Raw genomic sequence first — 25,788 nt, 5'->3', positions numbered from 1 at the left:
ATCCCTTATATAATAAATTCTCAGAATTTTCAAGAACCATTGCATGATCTTCACAAAACTTGGTTCTGCGGGTTCCTTGAATTCCTTAGTCTGCTGACATTGCTGACATTGACTTCATCATTACTTTATTCACCCACTTGTGTGGTATATGCAACCTTACTTCTTTAAAATTAACTTCAACCCTTTCATAATTTCTATTTTACGAATCTTACTATGTGACTAACATCTGTTGTTTCTAAGCTAACTTCCTCTGGTACTCTGGTCTCCAAAATCTTTTGACTCGACAGGGACCTTCAATCCATTATTCCTACAAGCAATTTTATTTTCCCCTGCCCCCTCATATCCTCTCTCTCCCTTCCTCTCTATAAATTCTTTAGCCACTCATACTCTCTCAGCTTTGTTGCCATTCATCATATTCAGTTGTCAAAACCACCCCCTTGGTGAAACTCAAATTCCTGTTCTTTATGCCTATTTCCAGTTTAACTGATCTTGATGTGTGAGACAGTCCAAGCATTTTCTTGCCTTAGTAAGTCTGTAGTTATTAGGTAGTAGTATCTAGAAACCTGAGACTCCTAACTCCAGAATGGTGTATAGGACCCCAATAAACCTTATATATCAGATTTTAAAGTGTAGTTGCTATGTACTTTTGCACTTCAATGCCTATATCACCCACAATTTTGGTGTGAAATGGTGATTACTAGAACCCAGATGCCTATTATTTTACCTAAATAATAAAATTTACATTTGTTCATAAAATCATAAATTAATGATAGAAAGGATACATGAGAAGACAAAGAGATAATACTGGATATCCAGATTATTAAAAAGCATTCTAGCACCAGAGTTGGGCAAAGATTCAAATGGAAACAAAAAATATATAAATTCTAGGAATTAAAAAAAAAAATACATAAAATCAATAGATCCCTCTAGTTGTTTCTTTACCAGAAAGTAAAAGTCTTAGGATATAGCATATTTATACCAAGGTCTTATTTTTTTCAGATTTAATTATTTCAACTATTGAACACATATGAGGTACAGTTAAAAAGATACCATGATCCAATCTGAGAAACCCTGTCTTCCATTCAGTTTGTAATATGCTTAGGAGAAAACATGTCCCTCCATTCCAAAAAGAACGTGACCCTCCATTCCAAAAGGAACTGAGAACAGTGTACCTTATTTAGTCCAAGATAGTTCTTACATTTTAAACATGCCTTTTCTGCGTGACTTATGATATCTCCCTTGAGCTACTTTGTACAGGAGTATTTCAGTTCAATTTCATTGCTATTGGAAATATTTATAGGAAACTAGGAATGAAGGCCTGGAATTCTAGCATTGTGTGCCAGGTAGAAAATTTTAAAAAGGGAGTCAATTCTTATGATTTTTAGATATAGATTTTCAAGTTTGGCCAAGTTGGTGGTATGCTGCATCTCCACTCCCAGTGTTTCCTGACCTGTGAAGGAACTTAATTAGAATAACTCTATTGGCCACTCTACTTCCTTTCAGTCCACCCTAGAGAAGATGAACTTGCTTAGATGAGTGATGAGACTGCCTAGTTCCTTTCTGTTCTTCTTAGGAGCAAGTGCTTAAAGGAAGTACATGTTTTACGCTATTATTCCACACATGGTAAGCTTAATTCTTCTTAATGGGTAATTCTAGTTCTGGGATTTAGTACTGTAAAGCTCACTCTCACACAGGTAAGACCGAGATTTTGAAGAACAGCTTTGCCAGTGATGAAGAGGATTCTTTGGTCAGTTTTAATTTACTCTTTTAATTTTTTAATTATTTTAGAACAGGTGAGACAAAAATGTGATGTTACTAATTGGGATCCTTAAATACTCAACATTCACAATCATTTGAATAAGTTTGGTGCTTCCTACATCTGAGCCTTTATTTATGCTATCAGCCTTGCTTAAATGCCTCTCCTCTCTCTTCAGCCTATCAAAATTTCACATCAAGACCCAGCTCAATCGCTGTATCTTCCAGGGATCCTACTCTGATTGATCATGCATCTCTCTCTGCCTATACCAGACCTGCTTTAACTCTAGTTAACCATCCTAATTTTAACTTGTTGCTTACTGCCATGTTTTGCTCATGTGAACAGAAGAGATTGACTTTTCTCCCAGGTTTTGTGATGACTTCTAGTTTAAAGATGTTACCCCTATAGTGGGAATTATTTTAAATGTCTCATACACAAATGGAAGTATTAACACAATAATTAGGAGTATATTCTTTGGAGCCTGACACATCTGTTTTCGAGTCTTGGCCTTGCCACATACTAAGTGACCCAGGCAAGTTTTTTAACTTCTCCAAGTCGCAGTTATTTATTATTAATAATAATAAATTATTTAATTATTGTAAATTAGTTAATTTATAATTAACATAAATATTTATATATGTAATTCATGACTTAATATTATAAATTAGTTAATTACTATTTCTCAGATGGCAATCTGCAGAGTAATAAAAACTCAGTTACCCTTAGCTGCCGTAATGATCAAATGAGTAATGCCATAACAATGATTTCTCAGTCCTTGCAGAATATCCAAATATGAAATCTGTCATCTTTGGACTAAAAGGACTAAGCACTTTGTTTTAAAATATGTAATGATTATCAAGTTTAATATGTTCTAAAGTGCTTTAATATTAATACTTTCTTGATTATACCAAAATCTACTTGTCTTGCAGGTATTTAAAAATAACATTGATTTTAGAAGAGGTCTTGGTTTTAGAGAAATTAAGATATAAAATGAATCAATCAATTAGTTCACTTTTTCAGAAAGACTTACTGAAAACATATTCAGATTCTATGTGAGGGTATAAAACACATACCAAGAAAGACAATGTTCCTACCTTAATGCAACAAAAATTATAAAAGAAATGTATGAAAAATACTAACATAGGGCTTAAAAGCACTAAAGATTGAGGACAAATTATTATTCAAAGCTGATTTTTCCTTGACTTAACTGCAATTGAATAAAAAACTCAAAAATAAACATTTAAGGTATGTTAGTAATGAGACAAAATATATAAAACTATTTTTATAAATATATAAAAATATAAAATATACATATAAATATAAAAATATAATATATATAATTAATATATATTATATATATTAATTAATATATATGATTATATATATAATTTATATATAAATATAAAAATATAAAACTATTTTTTAAAAAGGAAATGGATAAACTTTTTTGAGAGGAAATGAAAGCACATTGTTTGAAAACATTAGGTAACAAAGGAGGCATCCAGGACCCCTCTCAAAATTCAAGAGAAAAGAAAACTGCAGTCATTTGCATTTGTTGCAATTCAGCACTTTTATATTGGTAGGACAGTAAAATATGGACTCTGGACAGACAAGAAAGAAGGGATCTGGAAAACAACCTCAGCTTGCATTTAAGCTTGTAATTATTATTTCTAACATCGAGAGCTAAAAATGATTCTCTATTGGCATTTGAATTAGTGATTTTACTAAGTTTTGATTCCAGTGGGGAGTCTTTCACTATTTGACCACTACATGTTTGTTGTAGGTTTTTTAATTTCAATTACTCTTTATTGTATAGGGGAAATTCCTTTTTATTCTTAGTTTACTAATAGTTTTTATTATTAATGTTAAGTCTTCCAAGTGAATGTTTTGCATCCACAGAGATATGATCATGTCTTTCCCTTTTTATTTTAGGACCGTGATAAGTTTAGCATATATTGATTGATTTTGTACTTTTTTTTTTTTTTTTTTAGTTTATAATTTTATTTTTTTTTCTTTTTTTTTTAATTTTGTAATTTTTTTATAAACATATAATGTATTGCCCCAGGGGTACGAGAAGAATAAATGAAAGAAAATGGGATTGGGAGGGAGACAAACCATAAATGATTTTGTACTTTTAAGCCAACCTTGCATTCTTAGAACAAAACGTGACTTGGTCATGAACTAACATTCTTAAGTAACACTGAAGTAGATGTGTCAATACCTCCAAGATTGAAACTGGACTACTTTTTTATACCTTACACAAAAATAAACTCAAAATGGATTAGAAAACTTAAATATAAGACCTAACACCATAAAACTCCTAAGAGAAAAAATAGACAATAATCTCTTGGATATTTACCTTAACAATATTTTTCTGGATCTATCTCCCTAAACAAGGGAAATAAAAGCTAAACTAAACTATTGGAAATAAATCAAACTAAAGAGCCTTTACACAGCAAAGGAAGCCAACAACAAAACAAAAAGGCAACCTACTGAATGGGAGAAGCTATTTCCAGATGATATATCCCATTAGGAGTTAATATCCAAAATATATATATATATCTTTAAAAATCATATATTTTTAAAAATCAACACACAAAAAACCCTACAAATAATCCTATTAAAAATGGGCAGGCAGCATAGGCATTTTTCCACAGAAGATATACAGATAGACAAGAGAACATGAACAGATATTCAACATTACTTACATATGCAATCTAAAAAACAAAACAAATGAACAACAACAATAACAACAAAAACAGAAATAGACTCATAAATACCGAGAACAAACTGATAGTTGTAGGAGGATGGGTAAAATAGGTGAAGGGAATTCAGAAGTACAAACTTCTTGTTATACAATAAATAAGCCAAGGGGATGAAAAGTACAGCATAGGGTATATAGTAAAATTATAATAATTTTGCATGGTGACATATGGTAACTACATTTCTCTTGGTGAGCACTTTGTAATGTATATAATTGTCAAATCACTGTTGGACACCTAAAACTAATATTTTATGTCAACTATATCTCAATAAAAAATGTTCATAAAAAAGCAAAATACTGTTGCCCTTGAAAAAGCCACAGTAAGCGAAGTTTTAGCCTGTAGATATTGTTTAGGAAGATCTTTCTGTTATTTGGCTTATCTAATTTATATCCTAAGAGATCATAAAATGGCATGTCATTTCATGGAATTTCACAAAACCCGAAATGAACTTTCAGTATTTTTCTCAGCTTCATTTGTGGGGCCTTTAACACCACTAATGGAAATGAAGCTTAAAATATATGATCATGAGTTGCAGATGGGGAAGCAAAGACTAAGCTCATAAAATATTTTAGAAGTCTTTACATTTGCGATGTAAGTTCCATCAAGTGATAGGGTCCCTGTAGTGAGTAGAACACCACATACAACAATAAAGTCATGTTGTTTTAATTCTACCTCTGCCACTATTCATTAGGCCTCAACTTCCCCATGGCTACTGAACAGACTGGGCTTCAAGTCGAAGAATTCAAAATATGTATGTAAGACAGTTAGGAAAAAATGTTACAACAAATGAGCAACTTTTGAAATTGGGCTCTTCAGAATTTCTTTTTAAGGAATTCTGTCTTACACTTCTTAGCTTAGACATTTGTATTTTATCATTCATGTTGCTGATTTCAACAGTTTACAAGTAACCAATTGGATAAACAGTTTTCTTCTTCTTTGACCCACAGTTATCTCCACTCCACATTTCGTGCTGTCACTGACACCCACAGAGGTTACTCATAAATTGTTCAAGAATTTCACTCTTGGGGTAGAAATTTCCCCTTGAGCTGTGTATGACAATGCTTACGAGTGTATCCTTGTTTCCTATCTACAGCTATTTTTCCAAGAAAATAATCCAATCCTAGAATGGGTTGAAGAGAGTTTTCTATTAAATGAAATACAAAATGCCAAACACTACAGTTTGCCCTATTACTCATTTTGCCCAAATAAACTTTAAGGTAAATTTTTTTTTCCATTTTATAGATGAAGAAATGGCCATTTAAAATAGCCAACATGAGTGATTCACTATATCACCAACTGTAAGTTTTAGACTTAAACCTCCATTTATCCAACTATTGAGCCCATATTTTCCCCATGCTTGTCTGAAGAAGCAAGGCCAGTTCTAAGTTAAATTAATGTCTCCTTAGATATTGGTCTTTAAAATACTTGAAGCTTTATAGTATTATTTGACCATTGGTATTCCCACATCATCACACAGCTCTTAATAACTTTGGTCAGATGTTTTAGTGAGAAAGAAGCCGTACCTTTTGCTACATTCCTGCCATTTCTAAAAAAGGAACAAGAGTTTCCCCAGCATCCTTTCTCTCTTTGGCTTAATTTTCTAAAGAAGGTCAATGTACTCTCCTTTTCTAGGAGCTGTTCCAAGAAGTCTACTTAGAAAGCCCTGGTGGCAACCATAGGCAATAATAAAGGTACGGCTAAGTATGCCAGGGGACTAAAGGGCCCATCAAATATAATATAACAGACTTCAAATGATAGCAAATGGGAGGTAGAAATACAGAATGCATTAAACAATCAATGTAATATGGGAAGAAATGTGTTAGGGTTGGACTGAATCATTTGTGCGATAGGAAAGAAAAAGGGCAACTCATCCTTCACATCTGAGGCGGCACTTCTCAAACTTTACTATGCCCAAGAATCACCTTGGGATTCTGTTTACAATGCTGATTCTAGGTCCACACCTCTGGAGATTCTAGTTCCACAAATGTGGGGAGGGAGTCTGGACGTTTGTATTTTGAGTGAGTATTTGTATTTGTATTTCTATTTCTTTTTGAGTGAGGAGCAATGCTGGGATACCAATCATGTAGTGTGAGAAATCATGCTCTAACAAGATCCAAGGGGCGAAGGACAAGTTAACAAGACAATTCTACTTTGTTTTATTTCAGAGCCCTTTCTTTGCTGTAAAAGGGGAAAGAGCCAGTTGTCTTTGTAAGTCATTTTAATGACTGACATTTGAGAAACACAATCATCTGGATCAACTGGAGAGATTTAAAGTAAAGACATAAAATCCTCCATACCTCTTAGGGAGAAATGTATTTCTGAAGCCATTTTCTGAAAAGATTGTACAAAACCAACACTATGCAGATGACGTGGGTTGTGCAACAATTCAGAAGGGACTGGGGCAGCAGCCAGGATCAAGCATGTTTATGTTTCTGCAGGAAAATGTACAAATATTGATGCTAAATGGGACTTGGTCTATATCAAGCTCCATGTCTTTTCTCGTCAATTCTTTCAAGCCAAATGAGTTGAGATCAAGTTGTATTACTTTCACGATAATGAAATGAAAACTTCAACTATCAAATTAATACAGGAACTTGAGATCAAATACTGTGAATAAGACCCTGTGAACTTTAAAAGCTAGACTTCATTGAATACTTAATATTTGCCTGCCATTATATCTAGTGTATTACATATGATTTTGTAACATCTTAGTGGTCTTATTGTAATGGTGAGGAAACTGAGGCCCAGAGAGTTAATATGATCAGCTCAAAGACAGGCTAGTGAGCAGCAGAGCTAGGAGAAGAACACGGCTGACACTCTAATGATAGTATTCTTCATGACAGCCTATATTGCTTTTCTCAAAAATTCTCTCATTCACAACTAAATTAAAAAAGATAAATGTGCTTCAGTGGCTATATAAATACAACTTTGAAATCCTTTTTCATTAATTCCTAAAATGATTTACTCAGTGTCTGTTATGTGTGTGCGTAGTTTTTATGTAGTTTACAAATATTCCCATTTTCCTTTCCTTCTGAACCAGGGTAGAAAACCACCCATTCACCACCTGCTTTGAAGCTAGACATGGTCATGTGATTTTTACTGTAGTATAATCTAACCTCTCTGGATTCATATAGCACTCAGAACCTGCTCTTATTCAGCTTTATTGCTTTGTATCTGTATTATTGGCTTCAGTTGTCATTCCTTCTTTAGACAAGGACCAAAGAAAACACTGATGATGCTATGTAATAATTTTGCTACTGACAATACCACTCTTTCCCACCTTGGACCATTTCACCAACAAGGCATTTTTGAAGCAATACAAGCAAATACATTCTGCTTAAGATCTGATATCAAAGATTGTTCTTAAACTCTAGGTTTAACATTAAATGAGAATTAATAAATTTGATGTTAACACATTTTTAAACTGATTTTTCTTTTCACTCATTTTTCTTATGACTGGGATTTTATTTTAATATTCTCTAGGTTTAAGAAAAAGAACATCATTGTAATGGATGTTTACTAATCTTTTACTAACTATCTCCTCCCTCCTTTCTTCTTTGACCAAAGTACCTTACTTTCCCTTTGGGAATTTGCTCTTCTTTTTCAGCCTCTGAATTTGGGTGGTACTCATCCCATTCTGGATCCTTAGGTGGGGACTAGTATGATGATCCTATCCTCATGGCTAGAGCAATTCGTTCAGGGATGTTAGTCTGACTAAATTTGAAGTCAGTAGAAGAAAAATATCAGGAATTCCAAGGAGAGATTCTGTCTTTGACATGGTGGAAAGATAGGAAGTCTGGTCTCAATGCAGCCATTTACTACTACAAAGTGAAGAGTCAGATCTCCATCGTGGCACTAGTTAAGTCAGAGGATAAAGCCAATGCCATGGAAGGAAGATAGAAGACATGAAAATAACCCAGATCTTTGGCAAACATTTTTTTTTTTTTTAGTAACTGTATTTGATACTCATGACTTAAATAATCCTGCATGACATGTATTTTGACTATAAAAGTAAATTTTACTTAGACTATGTTGAGACAAAGGAAACAGGGGTGTCATTACATAACTTGGAAATATGGATTGCTCTTTCTTGAATACAACCAGTATCCAACCAGCCTTTAGACATTCCCCAAATATCTCCTGAAAACTGTGCCACAAGGAGAGGTCATTTAATATATCTGTGTTTTCCATGGATTTACAATCCTTTTGGAGAGCCAGGAAATGTGTGTAATAATTAAACACAAAGTGCTTGGTTGCATGGTGGTAAGTACGATAAAATTATTGAATATAGCAGTATGTGCAGCAATAATCAGGGAAAACATCATGCACAAACTATCACTAGATGTTGGGTTCGAAGATTGTAGTGGTTTGGCCATAGAGAAAGGGGCTCAGTATTTCAAGAAAGGACTAGGATTGCTGTGGAAGGAGAGTGGAAAAAAACGGATACTCCTCATCATTTTCTTGTTCAGTTATGGGGCAAGGTCCATTTCCTGTAGTATAGCCCTTTGCATCTTATGATAATCATGCGATGTAGACAATATTAGCTCCATTTTATAGACGAGTTGCCCAGTTAGTTTAGTTTGGGTTTGGTTTGTCTTGATTCTTAGAGGCACACTGTAGCAGAGATCTAACTGGTAGTTATTAGGATATAGGGTCTGTGAATTACACTTAAATATTCAACTTCCCCCTTAATTTTAACCAGTTCAACTTTCTCTTAACTCTGAATAATTCAAAATTACTTCAAAATATGTAAGTACATACTTTGAAGACTTTAAAATAAGCATACACATCAGCGTGATTGTGTCTTTATGTTCCTTATAAAGTCAGAATACTTCAACATCTAATCTAGTGGAATAAGGAAAGATGCATATTAAACTCAACCCATTCAACTCCACAAATTCTATTATGCTTCTTTACATAATTTTAAAACTTTTAAAAATCTGACTTTTGCCTTTGGTAACACTAAGATACTGTAAAGTTAGCGAGAACATTAATTTATCCATGCAAGCATGCATGTTTCTACATGCCCCTTCGATTTCTAGCTCTTCCACATTTTCAAACACAGACATTCAAATGCCAAACCAAGATCTTTCAGCAAAAATAAGAATTAATTTTCCTGATGTCATACTCTCAGTCTCTGTTGAAGACCAATAATTCTGAGTACAAACCCAGAATTCTGAATCATTTTCTAAAATGTGCCTATAAATCTTAAATTACATTAAACCACAATCCTTTACTCTCAAGAAGATACATTTTTAGTTTTTCTGTTCTGTCCACATCTTTGTCAAACCTAATTTCTTCCTGTTTTCAAGATTCAGTTCAAATGCTCTGTCTCCATGATTCATTCTTCTAGCTGTCTTCCTTCAATTGTACAACATTTATGAAGAATCTAGCCTATGTCAGTCCCAGGGCTAGTTGTTAAGAAGATGACCATGTAGTCGGACTTTCATGACATTTTATCTGTATTCACTCTTTTTTTTTTTTTTTTTTTTTTTAAGATTTATTTGAGAGACCGAGTGCAGAGTGAAAGGAAGACAGAGAGCAGGGGGAAGGGCAGATCCCTCGACATCAGGATCATGACCTAAGATGAAGGCAGATGCTTCACCAGCTGAGCCATCCAGGCACCCCTGTATTCACGCTTATAAAGAAGAAGCCCTCTCATCAAATATAAAAAGCTTATGGTAGGCTGTCTTCAAATGCATTTTAACCTAAAAATCTCCAAAAAGTACACTTTACCCACCATTTAAAAAAATTAGACCCAACCCTCTTTTTTCTTTCAACAAGACTCTGCCAATTGTTTATCAATGTGTCACTTTTCACATATAAATCAATTCTAAATGTATAGGTCATAAATTTAAATTCCTCTACTTTAAAAATTTGAAGTGTAAAATTTGTTTTAGTATCTCTTATTTTTATAATCTTTCACAATTAGCCCATCCCTAACTATATGACTTCATATAATGTCTAATATATCATGAAAATAGTAGTTTGACATTCATAAACATATTGAGGCAGAACAAAAACTCTGGGTAAATATTAAATTTAGAAGAATTACAGGGACATGTCATAGAGCAATCCGTGAGCTTCAAGCATTCAAGTTGCCAAGGACAAGAGGGAATAGAAAAAGTAGCTCTGACTGGAACACATTAATGCATACATGCTGAATTTTGGAACACTGAAAAATAAATTTAATTTAATTTAATTTAAAAAAGAAAAAGTAGCTCTGAAGACTAGTTTGAAGTGACTTCAATGAGAGTAAAAAGTTCCTCTATAGTTTTAGAATTATTACAATAACTAAAATAACTAGATTTTAAGCTTCTTGACAATGAGATCAATGCCTCATGTAATTTTGAACCTAGTATCCCTCAGTAAAATGTTCTGTTTACATATGTGCTCAGGAAATACCAAATGAATAACGAACAAAGTAACTAAGTGAATTTGTAACACACTGTACACATGACCCTATACAAGTACACAGCGCTTTGAATTAGTCATTTTTATATACTTTAATCTCATTTAATTATTAGAGAGATTCTGCATGGTTGACTAAAGAGCACATCTTAATCCTTCTTTACAGGAATGGAAGCTGTGGCTCAGATAGGCTAGAAACTTGCCCAAGTCCATGCAGCCTGCAGAGACAGTGCCAGAGCGCAGGTTATCTGACTTCTCGTCCAGAATTCACCCAACTGAATGCACTAGTAATGCACCAGAAAGATGCATTATTCACATGAAAGCTACAATCTGAAGTGCTAACTGCAACTTCCTAATATATATCACGACCGTACAGAGAATTCTAGTAGAGATGGTATCATGTTTAGACATGAAATTGCAATGTTAGGGCTATGGGTCTTAAAGAGAGCCTGATCTAGTCTTGCTAAGATCTAAACAAAAACGAATCCTGAGGGACTGAATGTGGATTGAAAGGTTAGATACAACATTAAATGACTATTATATCTGGAGCTGCAGACAGATCAGATTTTTCTGGTTGCAAAGTTCATGACTGGTACTCACGTGGGTCAAAAACTGAACATAAAAGACAAGGAAAAGCAAATAAAACCAAACGGCATTTCACTCAGCCTTAAACCAGCATAACTATGGAAATACCAGACTGGCTGATGTGTTAGCAATGGCTCCCCAAGAAAATTCCAGTTCTCAATAGCGCAAGGCTGACAGCTAGCTTCTGCAGACACCTCTCCCACCAGCCTCTGTTTGGGAGGCACTGAGCATCCTAGGCATGGGGGCAAGCATCCCCACCGCCAGAAAGAGTGGTGGGTGGAGATAAGTAACTCGCTAAATTAAACCCCCGGAGCAGTCACAATTAAGAACTACAATAGCTCTTAAACGAGATAATGACTACTGGTACTTTCAAATTATATTCCAAACATATACTAAGGTATTTTAAGAATTTGAGATATTTTTAGGGTAATGGTTTCTTTATTCAGGAATAAAAAAAAATCTAAGTATGATATGCTATTGAAGCATGTATGCATTAATGTGTTCTGATGTATTAAAAAGTATGGATTGTTGTGTGAGATATTTCATTAGTCTTGTCACATAGAATTTCACGTAAAAATACTTAAAATCCAGTTAGATCCAGCTCATTGTCAGTCCGTTGGACTATGGGCTCCCCAAGGGCAAGGACCATGCCTAATTTATCATCTTGAACCCTATTAATGGTGCTGGGAACATAGGAGGTCCTGATTAAATAACCAATACACGGAACTTAGCTGACCTCAAAGAGAGGTACTAACCAGACAGAGCTAACAAGGAGCGACCTCTTGGTAGAGGTTAGCAGCATCACACAGATGTACATGGCCAGAATGTACGGTCTCAACTGAGTCTGAATGCCAGCTCTTCCACTTACTACCTGGGTGACCTCTTTAAGTTACTTATCCTTTCTGAGCCTCAATTTTTCCATTCATAAAATGGCTTTATTAATGTATCCACTGCATTTGGTAATTGACAGTTAAATACAACTGGTATTAGAAATCAATTATTTCAATAGCCCCCCCCAAAAAAATGTCTTTTTAGATTTTAAAAAATTTTTCCCAAAAAATTGAGGTACAGTTTCTATACAGGTTTGAACATTCTGGGCCAATTCAAAACAAAACAAAACAGTAAAGAAACCACCTTTCTAGGCAATATGTCTTGAGTGGGTTTCCCCACTAATTTCCATGAATCCCTCATCTACATTGAGTTTCTGACTGTTCCTAGTGTTGGTGAAACCCACTAGTAAAGAGCATGTAAGAAAAAAGGAAGCTAACATATGGGGGGGGGGGCTGTCTGGTGACCTTTAACCTTTTTCTTTTCATCCATTATGACAGGATGAGCTATGCTACTGAGAAACTAAAGCAGCACTGTTGAAGTTGCCTTTGGCAAATTCTACTAGCATTTTTTTGGCAAGTGCCCCAGAGGCATGCTGGTCTCAATTTACACTGATTTCTAAAGTAAATTTTACTACGAAATTAGTTTTCCCTACCATTCTCAAAAAGTAACCTTCAAAGGAATTCTACAGAGCAGAATGTTTAAGAACCTGGGATATGTGGCCTTTTCAATCTGATTTCAAATCCCCTATTTTTCTTACTGGCTGAGGGCTTGGACTAGTCACTTAACTTCCTTGAGTTACAGGTTTCCTCTCTCTGAAAGCATGGTAGTAATCACAGCTACTTGGAGGTTTTTATGGAGATTAAAAGAGAAATCTCACAAAAATTGCCATGGGCAATTTGTTGTACATAGTATGTTTTCAATAAATAAATCATGTTATTAATTATCACACTGGATAGCTGTGATGTCTTAAAATAAACAGCAATTATCCCAAGAGAAATGTTCAGTGAGGATACTAGCTGTTAAGAAGAAATAAGTTTCTGTTTTTCTGAGTCCCACACAGAATGGAGACGAGCACTACCTCTGACTTCACCATTTTTCTTGCATCCGCACTTGCGAGTCAAGAGACTGCATGGAACGTTTTGAAATGAAAAGGTAATTCTTTTGAAATATGTTTCTAAATTTCTACATGCATTTTAACTTCTAAATGTTTCCGGTCCTACATTCCCTATCTAGAAGTTTAACTTTGAATCCCCAGCAAAGTGAAAACACTGAACTTAATCCTCTCAGCCCTCTTGCAAACTCCCAGCAACTCCAAGATGGTCAAACGCGGCAGGTCTCTTACTGACTTCAGGTGAAAATACATTAATCCTAGGCAACAGCCAAATTCCATTTTCCTGCGTCTTTCAGTGAGTATAACTTTCATTATCCTTTCATTTCTACATTTAGCCTTGCTTGATCTTTCAATAGCAGGTTCCCCCCAAGAGTAGCCAAAAAAAAAAAAAAAAATTCAGAATTTTGCCTTTTGTGTTGCTTCAACAATACCCTTATTTTTTGATCAGCTTATCATCCTCATTAAGTCCTGATGACAAAATCTGATCACAGGGACCCAGGCAGGAGTGAGGGAGAACTTGAGTCTTGAGTCACACTCCCAGCCTTGCTCCATGTGGAGCTGAGATCAATGATTCTTTTTTTTTTTTTTTTTTTTTTTAATGTTTCAGTTTCTTTACTGGCGCTGAGATTTTATATACCTTTAAGCCTTGCCTTCAAGCCGTGACTTTGGAACTTCAGATCTAAAGGGAGCCTTAGGGGTAATTGTTAAAATAATGACAATGATGCTTTGGATCTGTGCTGCACTCCCACAAGTTACAAAGCATTTCCACATCCATTATCTCATTTGATTCTCCCCACACCTCTCTGAGGAAGGACTCCTGATAAAGCCATGCACTCCTTCCTGACAGCAACTGGAGCACAAAGGGATAAAAGGATTTGATCACAGGCATGAAGCAAGTAAGAGGCAAGCCTGCAAATGGAACCTGGGTTTTAAGGTTCTTATTCTCATTTTTTCTGTCCCCACTCCATGATATTCCAACTAATAAGGTACAGGTATAACCACTCTCAGCAATGCTAAGCCACATGTGACTTGCTCCTCAGCACTGACTGCAACATCTTCTAGCCAACATAGAAGTAGAAATCGCTCATCTGGTCAACTCAGTATTCTCTCCCTCTTCATTTTTATTTTTCTTCATTTTATTTTACTTCAGGATCTGAGAAAAAGGAAAGGGCCTGTCTAAACTTTGAGTTAAAGAACTTTACAGAGAGGCTTGAGAGAGGGCTGTTGCAATGCAATCTGGAAACTCATTATTAGATGCTTCATTTCCTGCAAAACTAGTTAGGAGAGCTTACACTAGTCATTTCACTTCCTTGGGCTTTATTATCATTTTTTAATCTGGGAAATAAAGGCCCTCAACGAGGCAAGTCTGAAGTCTCTTTGACTTGCAAGTTTTTGTCTTTATTACATAACTGCTGCATTGAGTATTGTTAGTAGTATAGAATAGAAAAGTAATTAATTGCTCTGACACATCTAGCAATTGTGTGTGTGTGTGTGTGTTAGAGACCCTGAGCTGGTCATGGTCAATCAACAAGTCAACTTAATACCCTTTCCTCAAATTCTTCCAAAGTCACTTTATGGGACAGCTATTAAAAAAGTGTTCCCACGCACACATCTGCCCTTTTTGAACAAATTTCAGGTTTCTTCTCCCTTTTTCGTCAAAATGTAAGGTTACAAAGCAAGCAGAATCAGTTACTATCTTCTATGAACTTTCAATCAATTATAAATCACTTTTCTTTTCTCAGAGTCATTAAATATGCCCGAAATCTACTGTGTCTGTGTGTGTGCATGTGTGTGTGTGTTTTAATTTCAAGGGTTAGGGAAAGGAATGAGAAAGAAAGGGAAATACAATTACTTATGATCACACTGCTATCTATTTCCATAGTTATTCACAATTTCCTAAGCATTTTCAGATATTCATAGTAACTCCGGTAGGGTAATTGTAAAATTCTTCCATTTTACGGGTAGAATGAGGTCTGAGAGGTTAAATGACTTGCCCAGATGTATACACCTTTTTATAAGATCTGCTAAGACTTAAGGCCAGCTTGTCTCACCCCTAGCCAAGTATTCTTTCTTTCAGATTTTACCAGAAGTCATGTCTTACTAATATACTACACATGTAATTTTATCCAAAATTTTGAGTCATACATAGATAATTCTTCTAGTAATAGAAAATATTTTAGTTAGCCTTGTTCAAGATGCTTCTGTTATTTACTCATTCTTATCTTTTAAAAGAAAACTGACTATACTTGATATATTCCATTACCAACACTCTAAATTGTGCCATTGACTTGAACGACACAATGTATTAGATTGTTATGATCTTCTAGTGGCATGAAGTCTCTTGAAAACATCTGCACTTTATTGTGTACTACACACACACACACACACACATCTGTTCATGTGAATAGCCTTTTACCTTGATGAAAAGAAAATCACCGTTGCCTACAAATAAGACCCAACAAAAATGCTACGGCTTAGTCTCGGAGCACATGTTCAACTCCTGGCTCTGCCCCTTACCAGCTACATGATCATGGAAATAAAAATACTATCTACCTTTTAAAGTTGTTGCAGGTTTATAGAAATAATCTTGTAAAATAATTAACATTGTGGCTGGTATACATAAAATGTCCAAGAAAACCTGACTTCAGCATCTTGTCATCATCCTTATCCTCACCACCACCACCGTCACCAACAGCTCATCGTTATCAACACCACTTACCTGTGTACAGATTAAAAGGGGCAGATTTTTAGGACCAAAGTATCTCCTACTCCTAACTTACTCAGCTTCAGCCAATAGAATGAAAATTCCTTTTTATATTAGCTTAGTCTTATATAGGCAAGTGGCCAGGAGGGAACAGTAGATTGGGGACACAGATGTCTGTTGATTAATTCTAATTCTACTAATAACTAGCCATGCAAAAATATTTGAAATTATTGGTAACCATATACTTCATGTACTTCACTTATAAAACAGAGAGATGGAATTAATTTTAAGAATGTTTCATTGAGGAAAGGGTTAAAATTATAGCTTATTTGTTAAGATTAAAAGAAAGGGTTTAAACTTTACTGGAAACTATACTCTTTTCTTACACAAGACTATTAGAGACATTTTTTTTTCTCATGAATAAGTAACAGCAATCAAGATAGCCTGACCTTTTCATTATTTTGTGGCTTGCTTTATTAAATCATGTTCAATTACTTCCTCCTAGTGACAAGAGGATGATGTTGGTTTATTGTTTCTTATAAGTTACACTGCCTAATATCTGTAAAATTCAATTTAGTATGGGACCAATATTTACAAATTGTTTTTCAGTGTAATTAATAAAGCTGTCCCAGAAGTATATCAGGGAAAATCTTGCCCACCTTTATAAAATGTGACAGTTGCTATCACCCTACAATCATTTTCATGTTAATATTGTGTCTTTTCATCTGCTCCTTCTGAAGCCACTTTCACATAAATAGGAAATCATGGCTATAGGTCATTGACAAAGCAAGCAAGCTTGACCCGAAACAGTTGCTTTTAAAGAGAATAATTCTCAGAGTCAGAGACATTTTAATGACTGGTTTCTGTTTTCTTTGAGAGTAAGTCGTTCCTTTCTCTTACTAGTGGTGGTTTTTCCTGACCTGTTATCTCAAGCTACACTTACTTATTTGGCCAAGTAGATGGGCCATGTACACCATAAAGGATTATATTAATGGTAAGCTTTGATTATGATTTTGAAGTTCCAAATACTTTTATCTCTTCCTACCAAGTCCATCCCTACAAAGGCCTTTCCCAGTGGCCCTTCGTGTAAGAGAAGCATGCATCCCACCCCATGGGCAACAGGCTTCTCTATATGGTTTGCTTTGGCAAATGGAATGTGAGCCAAATGAGTTATGCCTCTTTCAGCCATGAGAATACCATGCCATGCAATGCAATACAAATTTTATTGAGTTTTAAGCCACTGATATTTAAGAGCTCTTTACCACCATAGCACAGCCCAGCTTAAACTGACCAATATAGCCTGATTCTGCCATAGTTGTATGCAACTATCTTTAGGCAGACAGAGGATAGCTGGATAGATAGCTAGACGGCAAGGTAGACAGAGGCCACTACCCTAAAGAGAAAACAAATTACATACAAGATAAAGAAATATGGCCAGGAGCAAGTCTTTCTGCAAACACAAATTCAAAAACAGCCCTGGCATTTGAGTCACCGCTACACTAGAAAATGAGTGTGTCCGGACACATGAGTGTCTGTTAAGTGACTTACTCCATGATCTTTGACAAGACCTTTACCCTCTCTAGATACTTTTCTACAAGACTGGTTGTACATGATCATCTTACCTGGAAAATGAGTATCCCATTATAGAAAAATTGTGAAAAGTCAATGAGACGATTCATATATAAGGAGTTTTCAAATGCTAGTATGTCATATTATTGTTGTAGAGGTGTTAGATCAGTACTATTTTAATGGACTGCCAATTCTCAGCACTATCCATCAGCTAAATTTATATAATTAATCTATTAAAAATAAAATAATAAACTGAGGTCATACTAGGCACTCTTGATTACAAATATTCTTTCTATTTGAGGATATAGAGTGTGTGTCCTTTCTCCTCTCTGAAAGCCATGTCAAAGCCACTGTCCTATCTTTGCCCTCTCCTAATTTCTCATTTAGTATAAACGGGGTTAGCATCCACCCTCGTTCTTCACACCCACCATGGGCCTATTTTTCCCATGCCAGATTCATTTTCTCAGACCTTAATTAACTAACCAACCATCTCTATGGCAACACTCTGGGTCTCTTGCCCCCACAGTTGCCACCGAAGTTCTCTATACATGACAGATAAAATAGATCTGTTAATTTCTAAATTTTATAGGATAAGGTAACGTGAGGAAGTTTCTGTTGGGAACTTGTGGGGACATAGGAAACCTAAATGCCCACCAGAAGTTTCCTTTATAACCAATTTGCCAGGTATCAGGAAACATAGCACAGCATTTTAGAGGTGAAAGGAGCTTCAAATTCAATCTAGTCTTTTTTTTTTTTTTCTTTTTTGAGACAAAGCAATCAAGTGTCAAGTCCAAATATGACTTGTCCAAGGTCATTCAACGATATGGTAGCATAACCACAAAGGGAACTCTTACATAGGAATCGGTTTTTGCTCTATCACCAGCTGTCTCACCTCATCAAAGAAAATAAAGAGCAGAGCTTTATTGCAGAGCAAGAATTGTATCAATCTTCAGAGAAGTACACCAGGGAAAGTGTCGACTGGCTACGTAAGACTAATAAGTAAAGTACAAGAAAATTGCAACCAAGCTTTCGCATGCTTAGATGTGAGCAGGAAAAGACAAATACCAACAAGGCTAGCTGCACAGATGTCTGCAGATATAACTTCACAATTTTAAGTTTTTTGAAAATCCATCTCCCATGAAAGTGGATCATAGAGATAAACTGAATAAACTTAAAATCAATTGGCCTTGCATATGCTAGATATTTATGGCAAATAAACCCAGTCGTAGAACATAAAAATGCAAGTGAAGCATAGGTTGGCCTCGTTCTGGCACTTCCCTGCAACTCATTATCTGTTTTCAAACAAAACCTCAATTGTTTGTTTTTCAAACAAACCTTGTCGAGTAATATTCACATTCATTGCTTTTTGCTTATAAAAAAGTAAAAAAATAAATACATTCATTTCCACACATACATATGTGCTCTCATTCAGGGATTATCTTTTATTTTCCCCAATTTTCTGCAAAGATATAGGTGTACTTGGTTTTTCAAAATAAGGAAACAGTAATTCACAAAGAAAGACATAGAGTGCCCCCCCAAAAAAAAACAGGAAGTGGTAGCGACTTCGGTAAACTGGAGATTATGTGCCTCACCTATTCAGAAATATCGTAATTCAGATTTTTTTTTTATTATTAAGATTTTATTTATTTATTTGGCAGAGAAAGATCACGGAGAGGCAGACAGAGACCCTGATTTGGGGCTCAATCTCAGGACCCTGAGATCATGACCTGAGCCAAAGGCAGAGGCTTAACTCACTGAGCCACCCAGGCACCCCCCATAATTCAGATTTACCCAATCATTTTCAAATACGAATGAAGACCCAGAAGTTCAAGATGTAAAGATATTTAAGATTTGCATATGGAAATTTTCAATTATTCAGTACTGACTAAAATAAATAGAATTAAACTCATCCATGTCTAATGACCCATGCTCTACTGGCTACCAAGTTACAACACTGACTTCACCTCTTCAGAGTAATTTCCCTATAAGTAAAATTACAATTGAGCTTGATCTTCAAGATTTAGCCCTGAAATTTTATTTTTCTCTCCATCTATTTTCACTCTCAGGCACTGATACTGGTAATAAGAAATTACCAGCTGAGAAAATGTAAATGTAATCCTTAGGTGGTTTTAATTCATATCCATGATTGCATTGTCTCTTTAACAAGGAGCTATTACACAGCTCATGAATTACACACTGGCTCTTACATTACATAGCTTTTCACCACTTAGTGCTCAAAAGCGAGGTGCATGGTGCTGTAAGTCATGTGAGTATAAGCATACGAGAAGTCATGTTTGGGAACTATTCCAATAAACTCAGTTGTCTCAGAAGTCATATTTAACCTATTTGTCAATTCTCTTTTCCTTGGGCTTTTCTGCCCTTTTGGAATGGACTAGTAACACTAGCTGTTCTTGATTTTTTTCTAAATGAGTTAGATTATATGAGATACAGGTAAGAATGGTAAACAAATTCTGGTCAGCTCCAGCTCATATACCCAGCAAATTCTTTTCTGGGCTGTAATGCACAGCAATGTGCTGTGACCTTCATAATAACTTCATTTGGTGGGGGGCGGGGGGAGGAAAGTTAAATAATTAAAAGAAATCATTTTCCTCATTGCTGTTTGTTTCCCTTTTCAGTCTCTGACAAGCTTAAATTTGCATATCTGCCACACTGAATAGCATTATTTTCTGAAAATGCAAAAACAAGGTGAAGAAATTATTCAATTGCATCAAAGTGAAAGGAACTGCTAATGAGTTTGTGTTTAGAGCATGATGTCTGTTGACTCAGTCTCTATTATCTCACATTTTTTTTATTTTTAAAAATTATTTAATGTTTTACATTTATTTGGGGCAGCAGCTCTACAGGAAGACTCCATTAGTCATATCAGTCACACGGATGAACGTGTCTTTAAATACAGCAAAATAGGATTTTCAACTGAATTAGGAAATACCAAAGACTTGGATAAAAATTAACATCTTGACCTGGTTAGTTTTGATAAACTGTCAAAATAAAGTATTAATCTCCAAAATTACTGTAAATAGTAGTCACGCTAACCTTTTATTTGGTTTTCTTTCTGATGAGAGTTTTCTGTGAGGAACTAATTTATGCAAATGCACTGGATCTGACAGTTTCTTAATTAAGGCCATATTTGGAGGGTGACCGATAGGTCCACTTAGCAAGTGAATAGTATTATCTCATAGGCAGTAAGTATGTTTTTGAAAAAGGAAAGGGATATCATTGTTAAATTGTTTTTCACTTGTTATTACTATATATAATTGCTATTCCTACATGTTAACATTTTGTTGATGCATGTATAGGGTTATATTAAGTGATATTACTTCATTGCATTGTGTAATATTATTTATTATGAAGCTTAAGAATGAACTTACTTTTAATTAATTCATTTCTTTACCTAATATGTTTATGAGAAGCAATAGGGTATAAATTTGGTATTTGGATAAACAACTCTACTTTATTGACTATCCTTGAATAAATTACTTAGCCCCTCTAAACTTAAGTTGCTTCATCTGTCAAATAGCAAAAGAATGTATTTCTCATAGACTTGTTGTGAGAAATAAAATGAGATCATGCATGTTGCACAGACCCTAGAAAGTTATAAAACCCAGTGTCCCTTCCTAGCACACAACTGAGCTACATTTCCCAGTCTCATTTTATCTCCATGGGAGCATACAACATTTTTGCCAATGGAATATAAGCAGAAACAAAGCATGTCACCTTAAAGCCAAACAATTTTCCTTACATTTCATATGACTTCTCTATGCAATCACTCTGTGTCTCTAGCCCTATCTCCCCACTAAGTAATGTCAGAGCAACTTTGGAATTTAAAATTCTGATGTGGGATTTTTATTTTATTTTATTTTATTTTTAAAGATTTTATTTATTTATTTGACAGACAGAGATCACAAGTAGGTAGAGAGGCAGGCAGAGAGAGAGAGGGAGGGGGAAGCAGGCTCCCTGCTGAGCAGAGAGCCTAATGCGGGGCTCCACCCCAGGACCCTGGGATCATGACCTGAGCCGAAGGCAAGGCTTTAACCCACTGAGCCACCCAGGCACTCCTGATGTGGAATTTTTAAATGTAATATATAAATATTCTAGTACCACAACCGAAAGAAAAACACATAAAATCTTGGGTTAACATTACATATAACATCATGTATCACTAAAAACAAATATATGGGTGGGACTATCATTCCCCTTAAAATTAAAAATCTAAAGGAGTTTGTTTTTGCATTTGACTTGCTTTGGAAACATACTGAAAACCTGATGAAGGAAAACATTACCAAGAATGCCACTCCTACATTAGGGCATCCGTAGTGTACCTGTGGTTACATCAGAGGTTCTGGACAGGTCTAAGAACAAGGACTTCAAAGAAGCATCTATTCAAGTGCATTCATTTTATAAACAAGGAACTTTCATTCCAGAGAAGGCAAATGACTTCCCCATGACTACTCCTGGCCAAGCACTCTTATGTTGTTCCTACATTTTCTTCTCTTGAAACCAAACTTAATTTTTTTTCTGAATTGAATTTTAAAAATAAAATAAAAATCAATTACTGTAAAGTCATCCACTGATTTATTTAAAGACACTGCATTGCTTTAAGTAGTTTGGAAATTTATTGATGAAAATGAGCTCACAACTTACTTACTTACTGTGACTCCAAAGTCACAGGAGACTGTGGGATGAGTGCCCAGTTGCTTATTTCTCTCCTCATACCTAGTTTCCTTAATATTTTTTGTTTCACCCTCTTCGTGAAAAAAAAAAATTACTGTTAGCTTGTATCTTTTTAAAAAATTATTATTTTCTTTTTTCTTGCCCTTAAAAGAGTTCACCTCCATGATGAGGAAGGTTTTAAAGTGTCTCCCTGGTTTCCCAAAGACATCTAAATTAAAACACAGCCAGAAGGTAGGAGCTATTTCTTTTTTCTATTTGGAGAGTTATTTGACCAGTACCTATACACAGATATACATAGAGAAAGTTGGAGTTGAGCTTGGTATCAAATAAGGAATATAGGATACAAAACCATGAATTGGTACAATGTACCCAGAAAACCTCAAGGAGGTAAGGAGTACAGTGAGAGAACCATGGACAAGGTTTAAAGATACAAGGTAGATTACAAATACTTTAGAAATGAAGCAATGAGCATGGACTTGATCCCACAGACCTAGTATTTCTAAAACAGCAGTCTGCCCAGTACTATTGGAAATTAAGGCAAATTCAGTGGCATGTGGACTTTTTATTTTAATATTTGTGTATTTCTTATAATAAAAATCAGAAAAATATAACTAGCATATGGAATCCTAGCCTAAAAGATAAGTTAAAAACAAAAAAAGTAAATAATTTTTAATGTTCACGGGTTTTCCAAAAACTTATGGGGATATTTAATTAAACACTGATATTTACACTCCAAAAGAAAATATGGAAGCTTTACAAGTATCCTGACAGAAGAAGAATGTGATCTATTCTTTTCGCTGCAGGAAGATGGCATTGGATCATAGGCGCCCCCTACAAAATTTACTTGCCACTTTTCTAGCCCATATTTCAGGATGAGAACAGGAAGCAACAAAGTTCCTGTACTAAAAATCATGTAGATAATTTGGTGAACTGGCAATGGCAACATGATCAGAAAGAACAATCTTCTACTTGAGGGTAAACTATGAGTAATGGGAATATATGTAATAGAATTCTGCATTGCTTATTAAATTGAGAGAAATTTTACAGTTCTAGCAATATAATTATCACAAGCAATCAATTCTATAATTGCTACTAATCAACAACTTCAAGCAAGCCACCATTCTAATGTCATGGATACAAATATGATTAAAACAAGGCTTCTGTTATGAAATTTGTGATTTATTGTAATGAGGGGGCAGAAATAAAAAAAAAATGCCTAAGCAACACAAGGCAGAAATTATGTTTTTATAAGGTGGGTGAAAATGCTCTGAGGGAGAATTAATAAAATGGTGATAATGATGATTATTATTATTAATAATAATGCTTTCCAATTACAGAGTCCTTTCTATGTGACAGATAAAATCTTAAGTATTTTTAATGGAGTATTTTACTTAGTCCTCAGAGCAACCCTGCAATACTGGTGACATTGAACTTAGATTTATCAAATAAATACAAGCCAAAATTCAAACTCGAGCAGCCTGACTCCAAGAGTACACATAATTGAAAAATTGCTCCAAATTATTTCAGTGGTAAGGTAAGTAATGACCTTTTACTTTTTAAGGCTTTTAAGCCTTAAAATCATAAAGAAGGTAGGGATGAGTTGAGAAGCCATTCAAAAGAGAAAGACTAGGATTGGCTTGTTACATTCAGGAAAACAGGTGGAGTAGTTCTGTCACCAGGTGGGAAATTATGGAAAACAAAGCTGGAAAGTTCCTGAGGTCAGGTGTTTGCATTTTAGGAACAATGTGGTAACTGACCTAATAAATTCTTGAAACATGGTGAAACCTGTGTGCTCAGAAGACCCACGGGGCCACAGTGGGAACAAAATAGTGTAATAATTAAGAGCACAAGCCTAGGAACAAGGCATGTGAACCTACAGCCCAGCTTTGGTAACTGATCCCTGCAGTAAATGAGCCTCCAGAAGTCTGTTTCCTCATCCACAATGACACATTGGGTATTGACGTGTAGTAAACAGGACCAGGGCTACAAGAATTCAAGTCGGTTGTTTAGATAAAAGGTTTGCTACAGTGTGTGTAGTTAGTGATCAGTAAGCACTAGCCTTTATGATTAATGTGTAAAATCAGACTGTGGAAGAGAGAGACTGACAGCAGGCATATAACCTTAATAGGCTACCAGCACAGTCCAGATGAGAACAGACAAAATCCTCAACTAGGACAGAGGCGACGGCAAGTGAAAAGAGGACAGTTACGCAAGATGCTTCAGAGGCATGAGCGCCTTTGTGATTCATTAGAGGTGGGAGGTAGAGACATGACTCTGAGTGTTCGTGCCTGGCTCACCGGGACAATGATGGTGCTATTCCCAGATACTGACCAATTATAAAGACACGATGGTTTGGAGGAAAAATCATGGATCCAGAATTTGTTTGGATATTGACTATGACCTAAAGGTATTCTTCAAGTCTTATCAACGTACCCTCAAGGCAATATTTTTCTCAAATATGATACAGATATGACTAGTGGTAAACAAGGTGGTTCAGGGGTTGGATGCAAAGATTGTCAAACAGCACTGATTTACATGGTGAGAAGATTCTTCCCTGTGAAATTATCATTCTACATTTCTGTTTACATTAGTGAGCTGTTTTGCTTTGGTGGCAGATGCCTTTCCCATTTCTCTTAATACCTTTCACTCTTTTTCAATATATTCCATCTGCAGAGCACAAATATATGCATTTAAAATTTAAGAACATTTGTTTACTTTTCATTATATTTTTATATCAACTTCTATTGTGTCAGATGCTTCTGCTTTTCTAATTATGGTCCTAAGATAAGGAAGTAGCAGTAGAGTCACCGCTTGGATATTACAAAAGTCCTAAGAGGTAGGCTTAAATGAATGAAAGTTAGAAATCCCTGCAGTGAGAAAGACAACTATCATATGATCTCCCTGATATGAGGAAGTGGTGATGCAACATGGGGGCTTAAGTGGGTAGGAGAAGAATAAATGAAACAAGATGGGATTGGGAGGGAGACAAACCATAAGTGACTCTTAATCTCACAAAACAAACTGAGGGTTGCTGGGGGGAGGGGTTTTGGGAGAAGGGGGTGGGATTCTGGACATTGGGGAGGGTATGTGCTTTGGTGAGTGCTGTGAAGTGTGTAAACCTGGTGATTCACAGACCTGTACCCCTGGGGATAAAAATATATGTTTATAAAAAATAAAAAATTATAAAAAAAAAAAAAAAAGAAATCCCTGCAGTAATCCAGGTCAGATTTTAGGCAATAGTCTCACTCAGTTTTGACCAAGGCTTTTTAAAAGGTTACACATTTACTGTAAGTCTAGGAGAAAAATCCCATTGTAATAAGACTAAGATTTAAAAGGAATATAAATTTGATCTTCTGATAATTTC

At 35.3% G+C, this 25,788-nt stretch overlaps 1 protein-coding gene and 1 long non-coding RNA gene across 3 annotated transcripts in view; one reads left to right on the top strand and one right to left on the bottom strand.

Moving 5' to 3' along the window:
* Window positions 1–25,788, bottom strand: part of GABRG2 (gamma-aminobutyric acid type A receptor subunit gamma2) — a 106,302-nt gene that overhangs the window by 38,257 nt on the left and 42,257 nt on the right. The gene's annotated exons all lie outside the window — the stretch shown is intronic.
* Window positions 12,038–25,788, top strand: part of LOC131831870 (uncharacterized) — a 123,849-nt gene continuing 110,098 nt past the window's right edge. The window contains exon 1 of the long non-coding RNA XR_009353842.1: window positions 12,038–13,500. This is a non-coding gene — a long non-coding RNA (uncharacterized LOC131831870). The remainder of the gene's footprint in view (window positions 13,501–25,788) is intronic.

The sequence above is a fragment of the Mustela lutreola genome, chromosome 5, assembly GCF_030435805.1.
Source record: "Mustela lutreola isolate mMusLut2 chromosome 5, mMusLut2.pri, whole genome shotgun sequence".
Taxonomy (NCBI): domain Eukaryota; kingdom Metazoa; phylum Chordata; class Mammalia; order Carnivora; family Mustelidae; genus Mustela; species Mustela lutreola.
Note: the sequence above shows the minus strand (reverse complement) of the source record. Positions and strands in the feature narration are given on the sequence as shown.